Genomic DNA, 23,443 nt, shown 5'->3' with positions numbered 1-23,443 from the left:
TGGACTTAAAATGAAACAAACATGGACACATCATGAGCTGCAGTTCCTTGAGTGGTCACTTGAGGTTATCTCAAAGGCAAAAAGGTTTACCTGTACAAGGGGCAAGGACCCATGGGACCTAAAGTTGTTGAAATATTGATGGTTGTCAATGGCAAGAGACAATTTTGAATCCCTTTTAACTTGTGCTACCATTTACACATATGTTTTTCTTTTTAAACTCTAATTTTACAATTTTACCCTGATTGATGGCTCTACTTAATTTGTGGATAACAGGTTCCACCAACAAGACTTTAAATTGACTCGTAAAGTCACACAGTGCTTAATGAAGACTGCCATTTTACTGAGTGAGTAAGCTATCACTTAGCATTAGCTCACCCATGCCTGTTCACACACAGCTCTGACTTCTTGTGTTGCTGAAGCTCCACCTAATTGGCAGTGTTGGGCAGTAGCGTCGCTACTTGTAGTGACGTTAGTAACTTACTACAATTTTCAGTAGCTTGGCAGTAACGTCACTATTTCTTGAATCAAGTAACATTTAGCTTAACTCTTATTGATCAAGTAGCGTGGTAACAACCACAGACGCTATTTTTATATGCCTTAACACAGTGGAGAAGCAGTTTGTAGACTAGAAAATGTAATTATATAATCCACCACACAAGTACTCAAGATTGTTTGGGATGGGGCACACACACTGTCTGCACAGGATTTACTATAAACCAGGCGTTTCGCCCGGAGTGGGCATGTCTTACTGGAACGTCATCGTGCACATTTTTGGAGGCGCCATGCCTGTGCTTGTGGACTGCATAGCAAAATCTGGGTAGTGATGGAGCTTTTCCCTACTTCCTGTTCTCCGACATCCCCCCGTGTCGTTGCTGGCGTTACCAGTGAGTGGACAGCAGATAGGGTATGGAGCAGACCAGGCGCATCATGCGGGGGTGAGTTTTCATGGCAGAGTTGGAGATGAGACCCACATCCGCACCTGGTATCACCCTGGAGTACCTGTCACATGACGGCGTTCACTTGAATGCAGAGGGAACCGGTGTTCTGCAGAACATCCGATGGTTGTTGGCTGAGGTGTGCAGATGTTGATCACTACAAAGGCTCTTTTCAGAGCCTCCAAACCCACAGTAAAGAGCACTACAGCTGGTTCCCCTCTCAAAAATAACTTAGATTTTTGCTAAATACACTCAACCAGACTGCTCACAGAGACAGCATTTTTTCCAAATAAAAACAGGAAATGCGCAATTATCTTACAACTATGACAATAAAGTTACTTTTGTTTAGAACAGCTAATTTGGTAACAAAGATGAACATGTGACCAATACCAGTGGGTCAATGAGCCTGTTTCCTTTGCACATCTGAGAACATTAAAGTCCAAACTGTCTAAACTAGTCCAAAACACAAACATGTCCCATGTGTTTTTTCCAGTCCAGTCCTTGTCCATTGTCCAAACCTAAACTCTCTGTCTAGTCTAGTGACAGATCACCATGGCAGTAGATTGGTTTGGTGGACGTCCATAAAATGAGTCCAGGGTGCTCCAACCATCAAACATTAGTTCCACCTGATACATGTTCTAACCTGAAGAACAAACAAAAACACCCAGGACTGATCCCATGACCCACCTGGGAAGACTTCACACCCCCAGTTTGACCAACACTGCACTAAAGGAACCAGTTTGTCAATGGTGTAGTGGTCCCTGGAGAAGTGGGTATACTCTCAATTTCTGCTTTCTTTATTTTTTTAAATAGTCCAGAAAAACATGGTGTTTTAGCAACAGTGACATGTCAGACTACTCTATTTATGTTACCCAGAAATCCATCAGTGGTATTTGCTCACTGTTATAAAATGATCCTGACTTAATCAGGAGCACTTCTAGGTTTTACTGGTCAGACAAACAGCTCCATGAATGTAAATGTATTCAACATGAGGTAAACATAGGGTTACAGTTATTTTTGAACATTTCTTCAAATAAAATTCTTAAATCTGAAGTTGACAATACATCCTTGTTCATATTTCACCTTTAATTAATTAATTAATTAATTAATCCACACATCAAAACCAATCAGATAAACTCAAAAGCACATTGTCCACAATGTGTGTGGCACAGGACATAGAGCCCCGCCCCTGGGTGAAACCCCTGGTTTTTAGTGAGTCCCCATGCCCGCACAGCCATCCAAAGTATTGAGGACTTGCAGCTGACGTCACTGGTCATGTGATTGTTGTTTACACCGCCATATTGGTAGGCACGCTATCTGGATCCAGAAAGTCAGAAGTGTTGCTTTATATCGTGTTTTTCTCTGGACTCGTGTTTGTGTGTTTTGTTATTTGCGAGTATGTCTGCTTGTGATAAAGGCACCATAGATGAGTTTACATGTTTACTAACAACAGTGATGCGCATGCAACTCGGAGGTAAAAACACGAGTACCAGCTACCAGCCGGCTCACATCAGCCATGTACACCTCCAGGCTCTCCCCCAGAACTCGTGAATGAGCCGATATGTTAGCTCTAAAATGGTCCATTAACTGTCTCTGTTCAAAAGCCGATCCCATCTTCTCTTTCACGGCCACATAATTTGACTTGAGCGCATCGGGAAGGCTGTCCTATAGTAGAAAAGCAGACTTGCACAGACAGGTGGGGAGTATTCTCACCAGCTCCCCACTGAAGTCACTGGTGTCACCCGCCGTAGCTCCGACTGCCATTTCCATCTGCCTCACCCAGTTGAGGAAACTCTGGCTGCCATCGCTGGCAAAGGGAGCAGGTAGATCCACAGTCACTCTCTCTCTATAGGGTGATAGGCCAGGGGAAGCCCTCCTGTTGGTTTAAAGGGGTTTTCATCACCGTACCACATGATGACAATTTTTTTTTTTCCACGTCACTAAGCGCAACAGACACGCAGGCTAACTATACTGAGAAGCTACGCTAACCGCGGTAATAACTATAAACAGCGGTCGGCAGACTAGAACCACCGCTGCCACCAATGGAACCAAGCGGTCTTTCTGCCCAACTTATAATTGGTGAAAGCTAATAAACGGCACACAGGAGTTTAGCAGGTCCATCGTTTAACACACTATGAACTCGGCGTGACTTCCTCCTCCAAGACTTAATGTATGCATACGTCACATGAAACTCATCTATTGCAACCAATCGCAACACATGTGGTTACCATGATCACACTGCTTAAAGCTTTACGTTATTGTAGATCAATACAGGAGAAAGATAAATATCACCAACAATAGGCAATTGTACGATCTAAGGAAAGCTTGCCTACCAGTATGGTGTTGTAAACAGAAAACCACATGATCATGTGACATATGTGCAAAACCTCAATTCTGTTTACTGCCCTCGACTTCCACGTGACTTTGAACTCCAATTGGACTGTAGTGAGCATTGTAAACTACATCCTGGTCTGCAGATGTCAGTAACTGCCCAGTAATTTTTGTTCTTTCGTGTGTTATTATAGTTACTCTGGCATATTGATAACCCAGTGGAATTGACTTTGCATGTATTTGGTAAATTAAACATGTAGTTTCTTATGTTTATCACCATGTTGAGTTGGTGCAACTTAAAGTAGCTTCACATGTAGTGAGCTACTTCTGTGGTGTTTGTGTAACTTAGCTTGCTACATTTGACTGGGTGGTAGCTTCTGTGTAGTGAAGCTTCATTCATGGCAGAGTAACTGGTAGCTTAGCTCACTACATTTTCCAAGTAGCCTGCCCAACACTGCTAATTGGTCTAAATATGGTCACTTTGAGGTTTAAAAAAACAATATGACAAATACCAAATCACAAACAAATGGCTTCAAAACAACAGTTTAGAAACCAATTACTGACCTGACAGTTTTTTCTATTAAAGGTGCCCTGCCACGTGTATTTCATTACTTTTGTGGTAATATCTGAAGTTCTACCATGGACTCTGTAACATTTTTTGTGGAAAAAATGCCTTGGTTACAAAGTTTCAAGCCATTCTAACGTGGTATAGAAAGCCTGCTGGAAGACTCAGCTCGATTTGCACCACTTCTCATAAATATTCAACATGCTAATCTGCTTGACTCTGATTGGCAAACAGCTAGCCAATGACAGCCTGGCTTTTCAGCCCTGCGCAACAAGTAGAGGAACTAGCGGAAACCGAAAATGAAACATTACATGCTTTGAACGTCCAACTCCTGGCTTCACTTGTGCGATGGACCTTATGTGGAATTTTCACAACTTCTAACCTATATCCACTGGGCCCCCTCCACTGCTCTATGGGGATGCTGGGCCCCATGAATTTGTCATGTTTACCCCCCCTTTTCAGCACCCCATCTTGCTGTATACAAAAACTGTTGCTAAGCTTGATGAATTCTGTGGGCATGGTCTCGCCCAGGCGAGCTCATGAATAGTAATGAGCTCAGGTATTAACACGTCACACTGACCAGCTTTTCTAATTGACCCGATATTTTTTTTCAGTGGCAATAGCAGACAGAGGAGGTAGTGGTTCATTTTCAAATTCACTACATAACACAAACACCTATGAACCTAACATAATTCAAAAGATACAAGTAAAAATGGCTTTGTGTGGCAGGGCACCTTTAACTAATTATATACATTCTATGGTACTGCATTACACAATCAGTTGGCTAGGTACCTGCTAATTACCCCAGCTAGTACTAATTATACTAATTATACATGTGAAGTTGACATTACTGTTAATAAACACAACTGTATGTGTTAACATTTATCATGTAGCTGAAATTACTGGGTGACAATATCAGTGCCAGTGCTTTAAGTAAGTTAGTAGTAGCATTAGGTTGGGCAGTGTCATCCCATGCTCTTCCCCAGCTTCCCCATTGGTCTTAAAAACAATAAAACAACATGATGACAACCAAAACGCCCAACTGGAGGCTTCAAAACAGCAGTCCATAAACCAATGAGTGATATCACTTATTTATACCATCTGTGGAACAAACACATTCTGCCCGTAGTCGTGACAGTTTGACTAATCCTTGAATCGGTTTCTTATTCTTTTTAAAATGTAAACAAAATGATGTGCAGCAGATATAGATTTAACAGTCACAAAATGTATCAGATGAGAGACAGAAGCAGCGGACAGACAGGATTTCCTGCCCATTCGCATATTGAGGCAGCCCTCCATCAGTTCATCATCACAGACAGCGCGCCCGCCTTCAAAGCAGTGAAAGAACACTATATCAAATGCCATCAGTCCTAGTTGTCACCCCGCTGCCCATTGTATCTTGTCAGTGTGTGACATACATTACAATGCCTTGTCCGTCAGCTTTTTAAAACCAAAACAAGATTCGTACATCACTGCCATGCAGCGGCTGACATCAAATCGATACGGGAGGGTTGTATTTGTGGGTCGCTCCTTGGCCACAGAGCTAATGACAAACAAGACAAATTAAGTGTCTGCTTAGGCCCACTTCCTCAGTTTGACAGGATGAAGGGCTGCTGTAATAGGAAAAGAGGCAAAGAGCAGACAAAAAAAATCATAAGGCTGAGAGGAATGCTTTATTTTATAGGTCTCATTTGGAGAGTTGTTGGATATGGAGTGCACAATGTGATGTGACACTGATTACAGCCAGCATGTCAAGGCGAGATAACCTCAGCGCTGAGCATATGTGTCATGCTGTGAGTATACAGCATGCTGTATGTGTTGTTTTGTGTGGTTTGCCTCAAGGGCCCATTGTAATGTTGTGAAGGTGGCAGAGTTGGAGAGGGACAGACCAGGACTGATAAAGCAAGCAAAGGCATATCTCTACATCTAACGCTGGCAGTGAAACAAATGGGGTCAGAGAAGGTCAACAACATCACAATGTCAGTCTGAGTGTGCTACTGGTATGTGCATGTCTTGTAGAAACATAAAGCAAACATGAATATTTGAGTAGACACAATATTGCAAAACAGCCTCATAGTCACAGTTTGATTCATATCAGTGAAGCTTGGGAGAGTTGGGCATTTGAAAAATCACCAGAGCCTGAAATGATTGTGTCCAATTGCAAATTAACGCAACAGCTAACAAGAACGCAATGTGTCGGGAACAAGTGTGTTGTTTGTGTTGTTGTGTTCTCACGCCAGGCTTCCCGTTTTAAGTGTTTGCCGAAACCTTGTGGCTATTACACCCAGCCATATGTCTAGTCTGTGAACGATGCAGCTTCGCAGCCTTCCAATCCTTTCAGCCTTTTAAAAACAGCCACTCTCATCAAACGCTTTATAATTAACCATAAAATATGACTGGAGAAACAGTGGTGAGCTGTTGCTTTTGTCCACTGTCCAAAAAATGAGTCTGGCTTCCACTAGCGGGATGATTTCATGAGAGTTTAAAAGCAAATTAAAACAGAATAGCATGGTTCTGGGTGTGTGTGAATGAATACAGTTTTTTCCTCAGTGTGCCAGAGTATTGGTGTGTCTAAAGTGGAATTACTTAAGAACTCTATGTTACATAAGGAAGGACTTGGCATTTGTTCACTACTTTGGTGATTATCTTTTTGAAAAAGTGTTTAACCCTTTATAGGGCACTCATAGAAATACTCTGAAAATCAAGATGGTAGCCTTAGTGTGTTATTGGAGGACTTAACAAGACTTTATTGCTTTTGTGAAATTAAAAAAAAAAAAAAATATATATATATATATATATATATATATATATATATATGGGGAAGCAAACTTTACAATATTTTGAGGCAGGGATTGAAAGACAGTGTATGACCAGTTACTTTATTGAAAGTCATGAGAATTTATTTGCCACAAGAAAATTTACATAATAGAAAATGTTTTTATTCTATGTGTTCTCCTTCTTTCTCAATAACTGCCTTCACACGCTTCCTGAAACTTGCGCAAGTGTTCCTCAAATATTTGGGTGACAACTTCTCCCATTCTTCTTTAATAGTATCTTCCAGACTTTCTCATAATAGTTTTGCTCATAGTCATTCTCTTCTTTCCATTATAAACAGTCTTTATGGACACTCCAACTATTTTTGAAATCTCCTTTGGTGTGACGAGTGCATTCAGCAAATCACACACTCTTTGACGTTTGCTTTCCTGATTACTCATATGGGCAAAAGTTTCTGAAAAGGTATGGATCATAGTGTTAGGTATGATTATGACATCAATATATGTTTGGTTTCAAAACAATTGACGTAGTGCCTGCTGAGAAAAAACAACTAAATGTTCATTGTAAATTTTGCTTCCCCACCCTGTATCTATCTATCTATCTATCTATCTATCTATCTATCTATCTATCTATCTATCTATATATGTATATATGTATATATGTATATATGTATGTATGTATGTATGTATAACATTGTTATGTTGAAAATCAAGGTCAGTGAAGTTACCCTATTTGGTTCGTTACCCGTAAGTGGAAAAAAAAAAAAAAAAAAAAAATCCAAGAAGTAAATATAAAAAAAAAAAATACAAGAAAAGAAACTGATCTCATGAAATCGCGTTGTATGTCACATCAGTTCTTATGGCATTTGGCATGCTATATGTATGCATTTTTGATCTTTTCAATGTTATTAAACGCCATTTGATCACAGGTCAATTTACACCAAGATCTCTGCTTCACATAACCCTAACCGTCACTCTATTCTGAACCCTAATCCTAACCCTAACCCTGTTTGATGTAGCGTGAACATATATGTGGAAAGCTTATAATGCATACAGATAACCTGCCAACTAAAAGTGGAAAAATATTTACATGAGTCATGATATCATGTTGCAAGAAAAGCACATGTAAGGTGAAAGGAATATGTGTTTTAGAACTGTTGCTGTCACTGTCTTGTAATGTATGCAGAAATTACCAAAAATAGTCACTTGCTCGATAAAGGGTTAAACGTTACTGTTTTCATAGAACTGGTTGAAGTTTGTCTGTCTCCAACAGTGACCCACTTCATAACTCCTGTCAACTCTTTGACGTAAATTGGTACAGATGTATTTTAAAGAAGATATAATGCTTTTTGTAGTATTCTATCATGTATATAGGATATTGTTATGATGTTGAATATAATAAATATGGCATGAATGCATATAAAAGGAATCTCTTCAAGTCTAAAGGTCTAACTTTTCACTCATCATTTGGTAATTATGGTTTATGATTAAAGAGCTAAACTCTAAATTATATCAAAAATTAGCAGGTAAGAAAAAAAGTATCACAGAGAGACACGCTGCGGTAGTCTGTGATGCTGAGGTTGTTTGTGTTCCATTTTAAATAAACAAGTAAAAAAATGTGACATTCCTCTGCTACTGTTTGTATACAGAGCTCACAGATCTGGCAGATGAATGGTGCAATGCGGGGCCTCAATAGGGTTTATGTGGAGGCTTTAAAGAGACAACTACCAATTTTTTTTTTATTTATTTTTTTTTTTTTTACAAACTTTACTTGACAAGCTGCAATATATGCCAGTAAAAGACACTTAAAATATTTCTGCAGGTGTGCAGTAAATCCAGAATAGAGTCTGGACTATGACAACACCAAGGCTCCCCAGTTCCATAATGCAACAGCTTATTTTGCAAAAAAATCTAGAATGTGTTTGAACATTTAATGGGTTCATCCATGGACATGACCCACCCTTTCACACTTCCAAGCTTCATGAAAATCAGTCAGTAGTAAGTAGTAGTTTTTGTGTAATCCAGATTATCCATAACCTCGTTGAGATAAAGTAAACATCGAAGGTGCTTTGCTACAAGCAGAGACTGGAGTAGCAACTAAGGATGTTGTGGTTCAAGCTGGTGGTGTGTAGCGGTGTTCCTAGGGACCCCTTCTGCATCCTCAGCAGGTATCTCAGGGTCACAGGTGTTTCGCCCCTTAACCTGTACACCTCTCCTGAGTGGGGCAGCAAAGGCTGAGTTAGCCTTCACCTGCAGAAGGGGTCCAGCTACGATCCCTTGACAGCCACAGCCACCTAGAACTGGTTTCGGCTACTGCGGCTATCTCCCTGATGGCCTTCTGCAGTTGCTTGGGATTAAGCCCGATCTTCTGCAGAAAACTGCGCATAGATGTGGCGGGAAAACCCCGAGCGCCGACCTTGATTGGGTAGAGGGTGGCATGCCACCCCGTGAGGGTCACCTCTTCCACTATGTCCTGGTACTTAGCCTTCTTTGCCTGGTGAGATATGGCTAGCCTGTCTTCCCAGGGAACAGTGAGTTCGGCTAGAATGATGGACTTTGAGCGTGAGTAAATAATAAACAGGAAATACATGAAATTTAAGTACAGTTTTTAGAATATTCAACTTTAATACGGAAAACCTGTCTCCCAAAATTAAATATGACTAAGTTGCAAGTACAATTTTTTATTGTATCAGGAAGATGTAGCCCAGTTTACTTTCCATCTCCCAGAGGTGCTTAGATTCATGCGTTGTTTAGGGTTAGGAAATTATCATGGTTTGGTTCTCATATTAATGAATACATTGTGAGTCATTTGTAAGGTTTGTTCACCAGTAGGTTGTATTTTCCAAATTGTTTCATGTTGTCTTGAAGAAGAATGAAATGACTATGGTGATCAAAGGTCAAAGTATCTGCTTAAAATAGCTGAAGGTTGCTGAACTAAAAGGTTGTCGACTGTTGCTAGTGGTTGAGAGAAATCCATGAAGAGATTATGGTACACAGACTGCAGATGCATCTAATTGAAAGGCACTGTTTTATCACATCATTGCAGACTCTAAACCCTGGTATCGTTCCCTAACCCTCACCAACTGCTGTCAGAGCTTAAACCAAACCATAGAAATGTATAATAATACTGCTGAAGAAGATATTGGCACATGTGTTGGCAGGAATTGAAGTATGTCAGCTGTGAACAATTTACATTTATATTCATGATCAAGTCTTCTGCAACTGGAAAATTACATTAATTAACAACATTTAATGATTGGGTGGAAATAAAATAGAGCATGGGCAGCATTACAATTTGAACAAAAAACACTCACATTTGTAAGTTAGTTGCATATTTTGGGCAACAATGGAGCACTAAGGACTTAGATATAACTTAAGCTTTGGTTGCATAACATTACTTTTCAAGAGATAAAAACTGTAAGTCATATTCTTTATTTTATTTCTTAATGAGAACTGAATAGAATGGAATAAGAATGCAAGATGTAACTTATGGTATAATATACAAAGATGTAAGTACAGTGCATTTCCCCTATTCACTTTTGCCCGCTCGGTCTGTGCTTGACTCGTCTGCTCTGTTTCTGTCTGCATCCAATTACATTTTTCTCTCTCCCTGTCAACCTTCATTCCTGTCTCTCGTTCTCTGCCTGCTCAAGATCTCTGTTTTTCTATATTTCTCTGTCTCTGCTGAGCACAATATCCCTACATCCAAATCCATCTCTCACTCTTGATGTACATACATTTCTCACTCACTGTCCTTTTCGCTGCATCAGACTCCAAATATTTCTGCTCTCTTCTCTACCTCGCTGTGCCTCTATTTATCTATGCCCGTCTCAGCCTCTGTCCTGCTGCATCTCTTTTCTCGCTGTCTGTCTCTATTTGTCTCTGTGGACAGGCTGGTTTCTCTGAGGGCTGCACTCTGACATACTGAAATGGAGTTAGTTTGTTCCTGCAGCGACAGCGGCACTTTTCAGTCAGGATAACAACTCCACATATTGACGGAGAGCAGGGAGAGGACTTCAGGGGTCACCATTAGCTGGCAGGAAGGAGAAGTGCGGCTTTGAAGCACTACACACTTTAGCTGTAGACACTGGAACAGGAGGACACTATAAGCTCCAAAAATATACAGTATGGGAGCCGAGGCTTAAAGTGGGTTGTTAGATAGTTTAGAGCAGCATTTCTCTTGGTTTTTATCTGTCACTGTGGTCAAATGGGGCAGAAAAGAGGAGTAGATGGCAATTAATCATACCACTTTCTTATTTCCAAAAGTTTTAAGGTTTTCTGTAAAAAAGATTAGGATGCAATTACATGAAATTTGTGTTGTAGTCTGTTATGTGCATTAGCTAACAGTTTGGGTGTGCATGTAGAAGTACATAATCCCTGGACTTCAACCTGAGTTCTTCGGTGCCACTCTTTTGTCCTTGTGCAAGCTACCCTTAACTTAGAAACAGAGTTGATTTACAAGGTTCCCAGTCCAACCCAGACTCTTACATAAACTCCAGGTAAACACATAGGCATGCACAAATTGTACACACTGAAACTTTAATAGGTTGTTTGCATACGGTGTCACATCATAAAATTGCTGTAGTGCAAACTGTAGATAGAGTCACAGGAAGCCATTCTAACACAGGCACATTTCTCTAGTTTGTGTCATTAATGGATGCTGAAATCCAACCATTGTTCTGAGCTGCAAGAAACTGAGCAAAAAACACTCTCCTTTGATTATATTTTGTACCGTTTATTTGCTTATAGTTGCAAACAGCACTAACACTTCAGTCAGTTTTAACAATCAGGCACTAGACAGGGAAAGACAAATCACTTGTCTTCCAGGGCTTTTATTTCTCTATTTACTTTTTGGTTGATATATACAACAGAAGATACAAAAGGAAACAATGAAACACTAGATAAATGAAATAGACATACAAAGTAACCAACACATATAACCTTAAACATATTAACATAAATTCTATGTACATTCTACAATCTGCAACAAAATAATTCAACTTTTTACACATAAGGAGATATGAGAGAGCAGAAACTATACAGTTGCATGAATTATTTCTTGCCCATAATGTAATATGCATGGCCTATAAAAGGTTCTAAAGTACTCTTATATATGGCTGTTAAGAGTACAGAAGCCCTCCTCCAAATTTGATCCCAGTACACACCAGGATTATGTCCATAGCAGCTAAACTGTCCATACCAAAAGGATCCAAACTCAAATCGTCATATTTCTACTATTGAGAAACATTTTGCGTCTTTACTTTCCAGTTTAATAAAGTCAATCTTGTAACAGCCAGATGATCAGGGTATTACTTGACCACTGGCAAGTGACAAACCTTATATTGTTTAAAGAGCAACCATAATGTAAATGACAAGAGGTGCTAGATTAATCCCAAGGCAACATAACAAAAGACAACCATTGTGGAATGGAACCATTGCAAAACTTATGCTGTCATAGATGGAAAGATGTTAGGGGTTAGTTGCCCTTTCACAAGCAAGCCATTCTTTCACTTCTGTTGGATATAAATTAAGGACCATGTGCAATGCTCTTCTGAAAATATTTAGAATTGCACAGTATGGGCTTTTCTTCATCCTGTCCATTCTGTTTTTATTTTTTTGCCACCATCTGAATTTCATGCATTATCAAAATCACGTTGCATAGTGAAAGGACAAACAACTTATATGATCAAATGATAATGATTTATGATCTTTAGCTTACTGGCCAATCTTGTCTTTCCATTGAACATCCAAAAATAAGTAAAAACCTCTGACAAACCACATTGATCCAATAACATTGGCTTTTAGGATTCCTATACAAAGACTTTATAGAACCAGGCAACTGATAGCACACATAAAAGTCAGTTTACTCATTATGGGAGTGCTTTTCAGCCTTTCTAAGACAGTTGTATAACGTTTTCTGTGGCTCAGGAGGGAGTTTTCTGATAATGTCATCAGAGTTATCTGTGGTTGGGCCTCAGTCTTCACATTTTTGTCAGACAGCCAGGAAAGTAATGGTGCAGAGTTTCACAACAAGGACATGGTGGGAATATGTTTTTCCTTCATCTTTCACTTGCTAATCTCGCACTTTATAGAAGTGCTGTACTGCGATGGAGCACCCCTTTAACTCTCTGACCTGTATCTTTTACTGTAATAAAAGGTCAAGTCATGCGCAAACAGTAAATGATCTAATATTACCTCACCGTCACAGCTCCAAAGAGCAGAATATATGCATTATATGGGCTGTAAACCTTGTGATATATCACCAGTTACCCTGCATGTTTGCATTCGCAGTATTGGATTTTATAAGTTGTAATATCTTCCAGTTACAAGTTTTTAGCGTTAAGTGCAGAGTATCACCTTCAAGTTGCTGTTCTCAGGCCATCCTCGTCCCACTGGAGTCAGGCCAAAGTACTAAGACTGATTCTGGTTCATCATTCATCACGATTCTGCCAACCTGTAGTGTCCTACTTAGGATGCTAGTGGGCAAAGTCTTTTTGGCTTCATGAGGGGCATTTAAAGAAAAAGAAACTTACTGATGACACACATTATTGTCATTCTGTAAAGAATAACAAGTTACAGGGCGTTTCTTCATTAAACCTTAATGTCAAGTATGAAAATGGAAGGAGAGGGGTATCTCTAAAAGGATAATTTATTCCACGGTGTTTCAACACCTTAAAATCCCATTAAGCTGAGCTGAGGAGACTGGAGAGCTGCTATTAGCTTTGAGGGTGAAAGCCAGATTCATTTAGAAAAATTAATTCCAGAAACTCCTGACCATGCCCAGCGTGAGGATGATAATGCTATATATCCTGAGCAGCCTGTGATGGTAAATGTACATCAGTTTATGGCTGCAGGAAACTCCGTCCTGTTGACGCATTGGTACTTTTATCAGATTGCAGTTTGGTGGCATGTAATTTGGTCCTTTCATGTTAGATTAAAAATATGTGGATAACTTTGACATAGTGTAGGAGCACATTTAGCAGAGGTGGCTGCAAAGTGGAAGATTTAGATGCTCTACTAACTGATGAAAAACTCCTTGTGACTCATCTGAGGAAAGCAATTACGCAAATAAGAAAACATTTTGCTGCTTGTGACCATATGAGGAAGTGAATCCTGTGATACACTTGCATATTTACTGTATGTAGCACAATAGTCTCCACTTCCTGGTTAAACTTAATCAAACTTTTTTTGTAGATTCAGTGAGTCACTCTCTTTAGTCACATCCTGTTAGTCTTCTGTATATAGTCCAACACTAAACCACTAGTGCTGTCACAAGATGTAATGGTCTGTTATGACATCATTGTAAATTTTTGTGTTATGTGGTAAAACATCTACTTGAAAATTTTTACTTTGACTATTTCCTCTTCTTTTTTTTTAATATATATCTTTTTACATCTATATATCAGTATAACGGGACCCACGGTGTATGAGTGTTCAATATCCATTCATACAAACCCACAGTGGACCTCCCACCCCTCCAGCACATCACACACTCACACACAAAGGCAGGCATCTCATCTTCCTCAGAAGGACGTCTCACTGTTTCAGCTAATCTTTACCATCACAGGCCCGGCCGCCATTGTTGGGATTTCCTCTTCTTAATTACTAGGACACTGGGCTTTATGCACACCGCACTGCGATTCAGGCTCCATTTCTAACCCTGTTGTGTGTCTCTTTAACCCTCCCTGTGAAGTTGGAGGGCCAGAGGGACATCTAGGTTTACCACCTGTTGTGGCAATTACTAATGGAACAAAGCAAGAGTGGGAGGGAGGGGCTGTGTTTCACTGATCAGCACTTTTTACCTTCCTGGGGGATGGATCTGTCATATAATTTTCATCAAACTACCTACATCCTTGTCAAAACTTACATTTTCTTGAACATTTAGAGCTTCTTCAAAATGAATTTTAATATGAAATTTGACGTCTAGGAAGGAAAACTGGTTACATTGTGTTGTTCTTCATTTATTTTTTTTCTTCTTTTTTTTTCCTCCATACTTGTGGTTTGTTTGTGATAGGGGAAGCAGCCTACTTGTCGAATAACACTTGTTATGACCTTCCTTTCTAGCAAACATGACTTAATATTTGAAAAGATCAGGCTTTTCAAACATTTCAGCCAAATGAAGATGAAGCTAAAAGCTGTTACAAACCAGGTGTGAACTGTGAATGGTAATATCCTTTGCTTTCACATGTGAATACTGTAAGACTGACAAAAAAAGAGCACGCTATTTTTTGTTCTTTTTCATTTCCCCTGTGTGTTTCTGGTCAGTGATAGAGTCTCCAGAGCTCCTGTGGTGATAATGATATTTTCCTTGGGTTTACCTTAGGTTCACCTGATCCTGGTGAGCTGGTGAGTGACACAGAGAAACCGAAACTCTCGCAGCTATTTGTTTCAGTGGGCATGTTGGTTTGCTCTTTGAGATAATTTAAGACTCTAAATTGTCACTGACTTTTTTTTTTTCTTATGTATTAAAGAATCAAAAGATCATTTAAATATCCTTTCAGTTTCATGCAAATACCTGTATTAAATACCAGTTTTTCATGTTGCTCTTTCATGTGATTATTTCCACCTTTCTTTTCTTCAAAGTCATTAGGATTTGTTTTATGAGTGCACCTCAAAAGGCAAGACACCAGAACATGGCACAATAAAGTCTAATCATCTTTTCCTTACAAAATACACACCACTACTTAAATGAGTTTAGTTTAAACCCCTCTTAGGGTTAAAGATAGAGTATACACTAACAAAATACAAGGCAAATAGATCATCACAGTCACTGAGACAAAAATAAGTATATATATTAACACATTTCTTACAAGCAACTGCAAATACAATCCTTTAAAATAGCTTTGTAAGTTTGTGATGCTTGTAAATATCATTACAATTATATAACTTCTTCATGTTACATACAGTACATTTGACCTCAGTCTGATATATACAGGCAGATATTTCTTTCTTTGGAACCTAATAAATAATGATCATCATCAAGTTTTCCTAAACTATCAATTGTGTGTCAACTCGCTTGTTAAAACCTGCTTGTAGCCACTGGAAATGGTGTTTTTAGCTACTAGCTAATTAAGAACATAATAATACAAGTTACTGATATGTTACTGAAGTGATGTTTTCATTTAAGGGCACCTTCATTTGACCTGGGATGTTGGAATTTCTATGTTCCCAGTCAAAGGCTTCCACTGGACTAGTGCTGAAGTGGCATTTCCAACTGTTGTATCTCATTAAATCATATACTCTCCATCTTCTGTCTCTATAGTGTTTACATCTGTAAAACACCATGCTGTTATGAGCTGGTAATGCTAACAGTAGCCAATGTGGCTAAAGGCATTATTATTGTTTATCAGATAAATTTGTGGATGGGGTCATCTTGGGTGTGATGTCATTTTCAGCACTGATTTGAATGGGGTTCAAAAAATTTTTGATATTTTAAATACAGTTATACAGCCTTCAAGACTCATTGTACGACTTGTGCACCTCCTAGTTCTTTTGGGTTAGTTCTAGAGTTTTAATTTCTCAAAATGTAAAGTTACTCTGTACTAAAACACAGGAGCAGCTTATTTCAGATTGACTACATTCAGATCCTCCCTAGTTTACAGCTGAAGGACACAAAATACAGTACTGAAACAGTAGAGCTCAGGGTGCTCTGGAGAACTTGGACAGACTTTAAGTATATTTATTTAGCCAATATAGTATATAGATCTTGGGATAAAGCCCCCTGAGAGCATAGGGTTTCAACGGCAGTCACCAAGGTGATTTTACGAGGGTAATCTCTCATAATTCAAGTCGGATGGATTCACCGGAAATCAAATCAGCTTCCCAGACTGTGAGCTGAGGAGGCAATATCCCAGTGCAATTCTTCATTGACCTACATAGCATTTCTCCCTGACAGTTTCCCTCCCGCTCTGCACCTCCCTTCCCCTCCTCCACTGCCCTGATCTCTGGGGCCTCTCCCCATGCGTTTGATGATGAGTAGCACAATATTCATCATCTCAGCCTTGGAACTAGTGGGAGAAAAAAAAACAAGTGGAGAGTGGAACATCAACCAAAAAAGGGAAAAAAAACCCAACAAAAAACAGATAATAAAAAAAAAAGATATATGTACCAAAAATTGTAATTTGCCAGGCAGTTTGCTCCCTGGCTTTCCAAAAATGTAATTAAGCATCAGAGACAATTGCAAATCTGTGTGTCTCCAAAAAATGATTGCTTGATTAGGTATCGAGGATTGGGTAATTTCCATCAGTGATGATGGGAAATTGTGGTGCTGCAAGAGTGGGTTGGAAATGCGTGTGTGCATGCCCAAAGTTCACACATATTTGCAGTTAAATGCTGTCACATGTGCAGACACTCATAGCAACCTGCACACACACCAAGACACAGGCAATAGGCTCCCTCATCATTTATTCAGGAGCCATCATTCTCACCCTCCTTCTACCCATGAGAAGCTCTCGATGCTACCCGGTAACATTATGCATATTTATTCATACATCCTCTCCGCTTCACTAAATGTCACTGTAAATGTTTCTACTTCTAATGAAGCCATTTCTTTATGTTTTTGTTCTATTCCCCTCCACCCCGCCCTTCTCCTCCTCTTCATCTCCCTCTGTTTCCCCACGCCCCCGTTTGAACAAGGAATGCTATCCGTGCAAACGTTTCAGGTCGCTTGTTCTTTCTCTATTTCCATAACGCCTCTAAACTTCAGAAGCTTTTTATTCAGCCCTCCACTAATTCCATTCACACTTAGTTTCACCTCACCCATACGCCTCGGAGGAGAAATGCTGCCTTTGTAACAATTACTCCAGACCTTGATCTGACTCAGCCACTCCCCTCCAACCCTACTGCTCCAACCTGCCCCTTAAGACTCAGTCGTGCAGGGATTTCTCAGGGCCTCTCTTCTGTTTTCCTTGTCTTCACCCGAATCCTCAGAATCTTAAAAAGACAGCTCATTTTGTCTTCTGTTTGTCCCTCTCCACTGTCTTTTCCAACCCATTCACCCCTCTTGTTTTGTGCTTTCACACCTTCTTGACTCGAACACACAAGATGCACGCACATGTGCTTTCCACATTCCTCTGAACAAGAAAAGCCCAGGATTGCGACACATTGACAGGGATTGAAAGTGTGTCGCTTGTGCCAGCAAGCCTGTTCAAGAGAGTGTGAAGCATTCTTTGGCTAGCAATTATCAACAGCTGCCAAAATTGTGAACAGCAGCCTCTATACAACAAGAGCTGTATAGGCCTTCACATGCACAGTTCGTCCATAGCCTATAGCTGTCCTTTGGTGTGGTTACCATGGAGAAAAAACTGGAACATGGCATGATTAGTAGGTAACATGGTCTTTTAAAAAGTTCATGGTCTGCACCTCTAATCCACTTTGTAATGCAGTGGAACAGGAACATGTATTTAAATATTTCTGCCGGTGGAGGAAATGCCATGTCCGTCACCTCATACTGAACTTAAAAGTCCACAGTGCAGTATACGCTGCCGCAGGGATGTCCCTGATGCACTCTGTAAAGTCTGAGTGGTCTTTGTTTTTAGAGAGAAAACACTGCCAAGATGGATATGGCGTAGCTTGTATCAAAGGTTGTGGTTTTAGCACATAAATCCCGAAGATTAAATGGCCCGTTTGACAAGACCCAGTGTCTGACTAAGATCAGTGCGCCATATGTTGGATGATCTGACATCAGGACTGGCATCCTGCACCCACTCATTGAGGGTGGCAGGGCTGAAAATATCAGACATTGCTGTGCAGCTGCAATCGGAAAATGGATAAAATCTCAGAAAGGTGGAATACTTTATTCCCCTGAGGCTTGTTTGATTCCCCTCACCAGTAGACTACTTCAAGCACAGTTATGAACTATAATTAGTCTAGTTGTGATTGGAAAGTGTTCTAAGGAAGCCAGAATGTCGTGTTCCATCTTGCAGAAGAGTTGATCACAGTTTTGTGATAAAAAGCAACTTGTTAGGCTCTTTTTTTTTCCTTAATGTTGTCTCTTGAATTTCATCCAAGCAATTCAAAAGAAGAAATTGCTATTTTATATTTCTCCAAATCAGGAATGTATAGAATCTCAGCAATTTTACATACATTTGTTTTGTGAGTATTAGCATCCAGTTGCTTCTATCACTGTTGGTGTAAAGATGTTGTGCAAATTGTTCACAGACACAGACATATTTTTATTTTTACTTCCAAAACAACTAGCAACTGGATTTCCAACATCAGGAGACTGTGACAACAGCATTATTAAACTTTTTATGGTTGGGTTTTGACTCTGGCAGAACTTTCTTATGGTTTTGGGAAAAATGCCAGAGCTTGATTTAATATAGAGAAAATCCACAATGTTGCATGAAAAAAATGACTCATTGTGTATTATTTAAACCAAACCTTCCTAACATTTCATTGCTAAAACCTAAAACACTTAAGTTGGGATTTGAACTCTTTTCTCTAGAGACCAAGGCCTGATTTAATGTATCTGCCAGTCCAGCCACCCCCTGCCCATAAAAGAAAGGCAAAACAATTGTGGATCCACTGGTGACAAATTTTGTAGAGATTGTACATAAATCCACATTAGCAGAGATTTCATTACAGCTGTCCGGGTTCATTTTAGATTTTGATGGTATTGACTAAACCTAGAAGTTTGTAATGAAACACGATTATGTGTCATAATACAGCCAAATATTTTATCTTATACATATCGAACAAGTTTGCACTTCATGGTTTATCTTATCGATTGTCAACATGATCAAAAAAGCTTCTAAAATCAGTGTATTTCTCATGCAGGAGTGTTATGTAAGTAAGTCTTGGGCTATCATAAGCCACAGAAGAAGCTTTAAAGCTGTAGTGAGCAATAGATGAGCAAAATTCAATAATTACCTTCCAGGATATTGTAACTAAAGTGATCTGACAGGAGCCCCTGATCTGGACATTTTCAGAAATTCTAGCCTGTGTTGGGTGGTTTTGGCTGCTGTAGGTATTTTCAGATTGGCAGTTGTAGTTACCAATCACTCTTCAGATTTAGTCAGAAGCAACTGCATCTGCTCAACTCTGTGGCTCCATATAGACACTTGGAATATTTGCTGCATTTTTCCACAAAAGAGTGAAATGGCATCAGGTCATCTATCGTTATCTTTTGGTTTGAACAGAGAAGAAAGAACTGCATCAGGAACATATCTATTTTAAAGTTCTGGAGGTTTTCCACTTTGGCCTTGACATCTTTTCTGATTCTTGGCAAAGACACAGGATGTTTTCTGGAACTTTGTTATAGGTATACACATCAATCTTAGTCACCAGTTCAGTGTTTTTCAATATGATAATGCTGCATAATATACCTAAAGTGTTTGATCCCTGAAAGTGAAGGTCAGAGACTATAATTTAATCATAAAACCATTCAAAGAGTCTTTGTGCCCATCACTTGTTCAGACTGTTCAACATCCAAATAGCTCCAAAAAGTGTTAAATCACTTTCAGATTGTTGGCAAATGACTCCAAAGTCAAAAAGTTCCATCAGACTCTGAGGTTTAATGCACATGCAGATTTTGTGCCAAATTTTTTGAACCTGTACTTCTAATTCTGACTTGCTCACTTTGGTGAATAAAGGCCAAACTAATGAAATTAACTAACTGCTCACAGGAGCTATAAACTGTCTGCTTTTACACTGGAGCTAATTATTCATCAGCACTTTAGTTAAGATTATTGAGGATATGTATGAAGGAGCAAATCCTTTAAATGGCTCTTTTATTGTTCCCGTACAACCCCCCCCCCCTTCCCTCTCATTTTAGATATGGCACAGGCAGACACCCGGTGTGAAATGACTCTAAGCCATTGTTCCTGTGTTATCCTGAAGACACCAAAGGCTAGTTAGTGCTGCCTTTGATAGAGATGCCCGCCATCATTTTAACATTTGTGTTATCAGGAAGACAGAGAATTACCAGGGCTGGGATGGGAATAAAGCCACTCGATCCTCCGTCTGTGTGTGTGTGTGTATGTGTGTGTGTGTGTGTGTGTGTGTCTCTCCAGGAATGAAAAATAATAATGTGCCAGGATTGTAGGCTTATCTTTCTCTATTGTGTCACAAAAACTTTTCATAAAGGGTACGTCTCATTGTGTATAAAGCATGTCAACCGCATGAACTGACATATTTCAGCTTTCATTCCTTATAGGTAGCACAATGGTTTACTGGTTTTTGGGAGATTATAACATGTAATGTACAATGAAATACATTATTTGACTGTAGTCTTAAGGATAACTGAAGAGTGTCAGCGCCAATGTGTATTCTCTCATGGGAAAACTGGATATGGTGATTAAGTGTGTAAAAACCTTTAATCACCTCAATTGTTAGTAAACTCAGTCATGCAGGCTTAAAGATACGAGAGTAAGGTGAGCCCTAAGGAGGAATGGGTGGATGTCCTGGCTGCTCACTGGCTCTGATGCCCCCTACAGGGCACAGGGCTCTAACTACAGAGACCCCGCAGCTGGAAGCCTGCAGTTATTGCAGTCGATTGAGCTAAAACAGCAGAGAACTCAAGCAGTGGGTGTCTGTGGATCTGTGTGTGTGTGGGGTGGGGGGGTGGGGGTTGGTGACAGTTTTAATGCTCCAGGCCCAGCGAGGAAGTTTCAGCTACAGTATGGGTTATATAAGGAAAAGGCTAAATGTCACTCTCAATTCCTCTTACAAGAGAGTTGCACAATGACACAATCTGTGAATGAATGTTCGTTTTCGCCACTTATTTCTCAAAGCAGTCAGGTTTCAGAATGTATCTTTTTGAAATCTGAATGTGCGTAATACAGCATCATTTATGAATGTTATATAAATCTGACAGAATGTCTAATGTTCACCTTCTCCTGTGACATCTTTTACTTATTCAACAATTTATTCATATAAAGGCCAGCCTTTCCCCCTATGATCCCCTTTTAATTCTGTTTGGAGATCAGACGTAGACTTGTGCGTCTATGTTACGTAAATATGCCATAGCGCACGCTTTGATGTCACTCATAAACAGATCATGCTTTAAAATGCATGTTCTGAGCGCATTTTTGGTATGCATAGAAGTAGGTGACAGACAGACAGACGGACACCAACAGAGAACAGTGTCTTTGTTCACTGGAACAAGGCTGCAGTGAGTCCATTGGCCCCTATATGCGCCCACAAAACAGTTGTCAACCTTATAGTCCCTCCATAATATTCTCATGCAATCGCTGTATGGGTTTTTAGAATGAGTGATGCTTTATGAAGCAGACAGCTACTCCCTCCAACAGGGAGTTACAGTTTTAAGCCGACGATCACGTTTCAACTCTGTAAAACTTGGAAAATGGTACTTGTAGCTTTTCTTGAAGACAGCCCTTATAAATATTCTGCGAATGATCCTGAATTACAAATGTGGCTATTTCGATACGTCTTCCAAGCGCAGAGACGCCGTCAGGTTCGTGCAATAATGTGACTTTTTAAAGCATCTAATAAAGGTTACAGACTGGTGGAGAGAGAGTAAGAGAGTGGCAGCTGGGTGAAATCTGCATCTGATGCAGAGACACCCCTCCACACACTTGGCTTAGACGCACACACTCACGTACACGCGAACAATCACGCGCACCCGCGTACTCATCCCTCGTAAAGGGGCGTGTGGGGTTGGCAGGGACTCAAACCCTCTGGATTTGCATTACTGAAGGAACCGAGAGCGGTGGCGCAAGGAGAGACGGACAGCTAAAAAAAAACTTATATTACATCGACCAGGACTGTCTTTTTTCCTTCCTTTCGACCTTTTTAGGACTGTCTGATCTCCCTCGGATTTGCTTTAGACAGCGCTGAATGAGAGGGACCGAACACAGAACCGGAGAAATTAGCGGGGAGGAGACGAGTGTGAAGGCGGAGAACAGAGCGAGTCTCCGGGTATCGGCTGTGCGTCTTTGCGCGGTGCGGAACTGGGACCGAACTATACTGCGTCGTGGCTGTCCCCCGGTGTAAATGAGGGGTTTGCTGGGGAAATAACTTGACTTTTCTTCTTTTGGGAGGACTCTGGAGAAGATCTAGTGTCTTTTAAACAGAACCAGAGGAAGCCTATCGGATCGTGTACTACAGCCCACTCCACGCATGTTGGAAGTGGAGAGAGCAGGGCTGGATGCCTGCGGGTTTGCGAGTCTTCAAGACGCAGGTGAATGCAGCTGATTTTATTTTTTACGAAATATTGCTTGCTTTCATTGCACTTAAATTTCGATCATAGATAGGTTGTTTTTTTTTTTTGTGGTCATTTTCCAGTGGTTTCTCCAAAGTAGATTTATTTGACTTATATGATCTCCCTGTTTGACAGTCCTTTATTTTTCAGTTTAAAATAGATTAAATTCACAAAATATCCAATAAGAGAAATTGTTCATAGTGATGTATCGTTGGGCACTCTGCGTCATACAGGTTTCTACAGACAAAGGTTACTTAAAACAAGCCGGTGAGCTCCGTTCCTCTCCGTGCGGTCTGACCCAGTAAGGGCAGCCTTGAACAAACGACTCGAGGCTACAATAATTTACGCTTTAATTGATTTCCCCTAAATTTCAGAGCGCAGTTTTAATGGTGTCACTGTTGCGGGGCAAGCTTTAACAATCGGCGCATCTGGTGAACTACTGGTGCGTTAAAAAATCCAACTGACTGGATGGAGGAAAAACACTTCTATTATTTAGCTCGTGCAAGAACGGGGCCTTTCATGAAGCTCTGCAGTTTGCCTCTTGTATGGAGATATAGCCAGACTTAACTGACAAATAATCAGTCTCATGAACGAGAGGAAAAATGAAAGACAAGTTGCAGATTAGCTGAGGAGACGACCTGCTCCGGTGATTAGGTGGTTCAATGTGTCACATATA

General features: G+C 40.1%; 1 protein-coding gene across 1 annotated transcript in view; it reads left to right on the top strand.

Moving 5' to 3' along the window:
- The first annotated feature begins 22,242 nt into the window (after window positions 1–22,242).
- Window positions 22,243–23,443, top strand: part of nrp1a (neuropilin 1a) — a 68,398-nt gene continuing 67,197 nt past the window's right edge. Inside the window, 1 exon segment of the mRNA XM_030123359.1 lies at window positions 22,243–22,746. The gene's annotated coding sequence lies outside the window, so the exon portion shown is untranslated.

This window comes from Sphaeramia orbicularis, chromosome 20 (genome assembly GCF_902148855.1).
Source record: "Sphaeramia orbicularis chromosome 20, fSphaOr1.1, whole genome shotgun sequence".
In the NCBI taxonomy this organism is placed as follows: Eukaryota; Metazoa; Chordata; class Actinopteri; order Kurtiformes; family Apogonidae; genus Sphaeramia; species Sphaeramia orbicularis.
The sequence above is the reverse complement of the archived record's forward strand: the minus strand, read 5'-3'. Positions and strand labels throughout refer to the sequence as shown.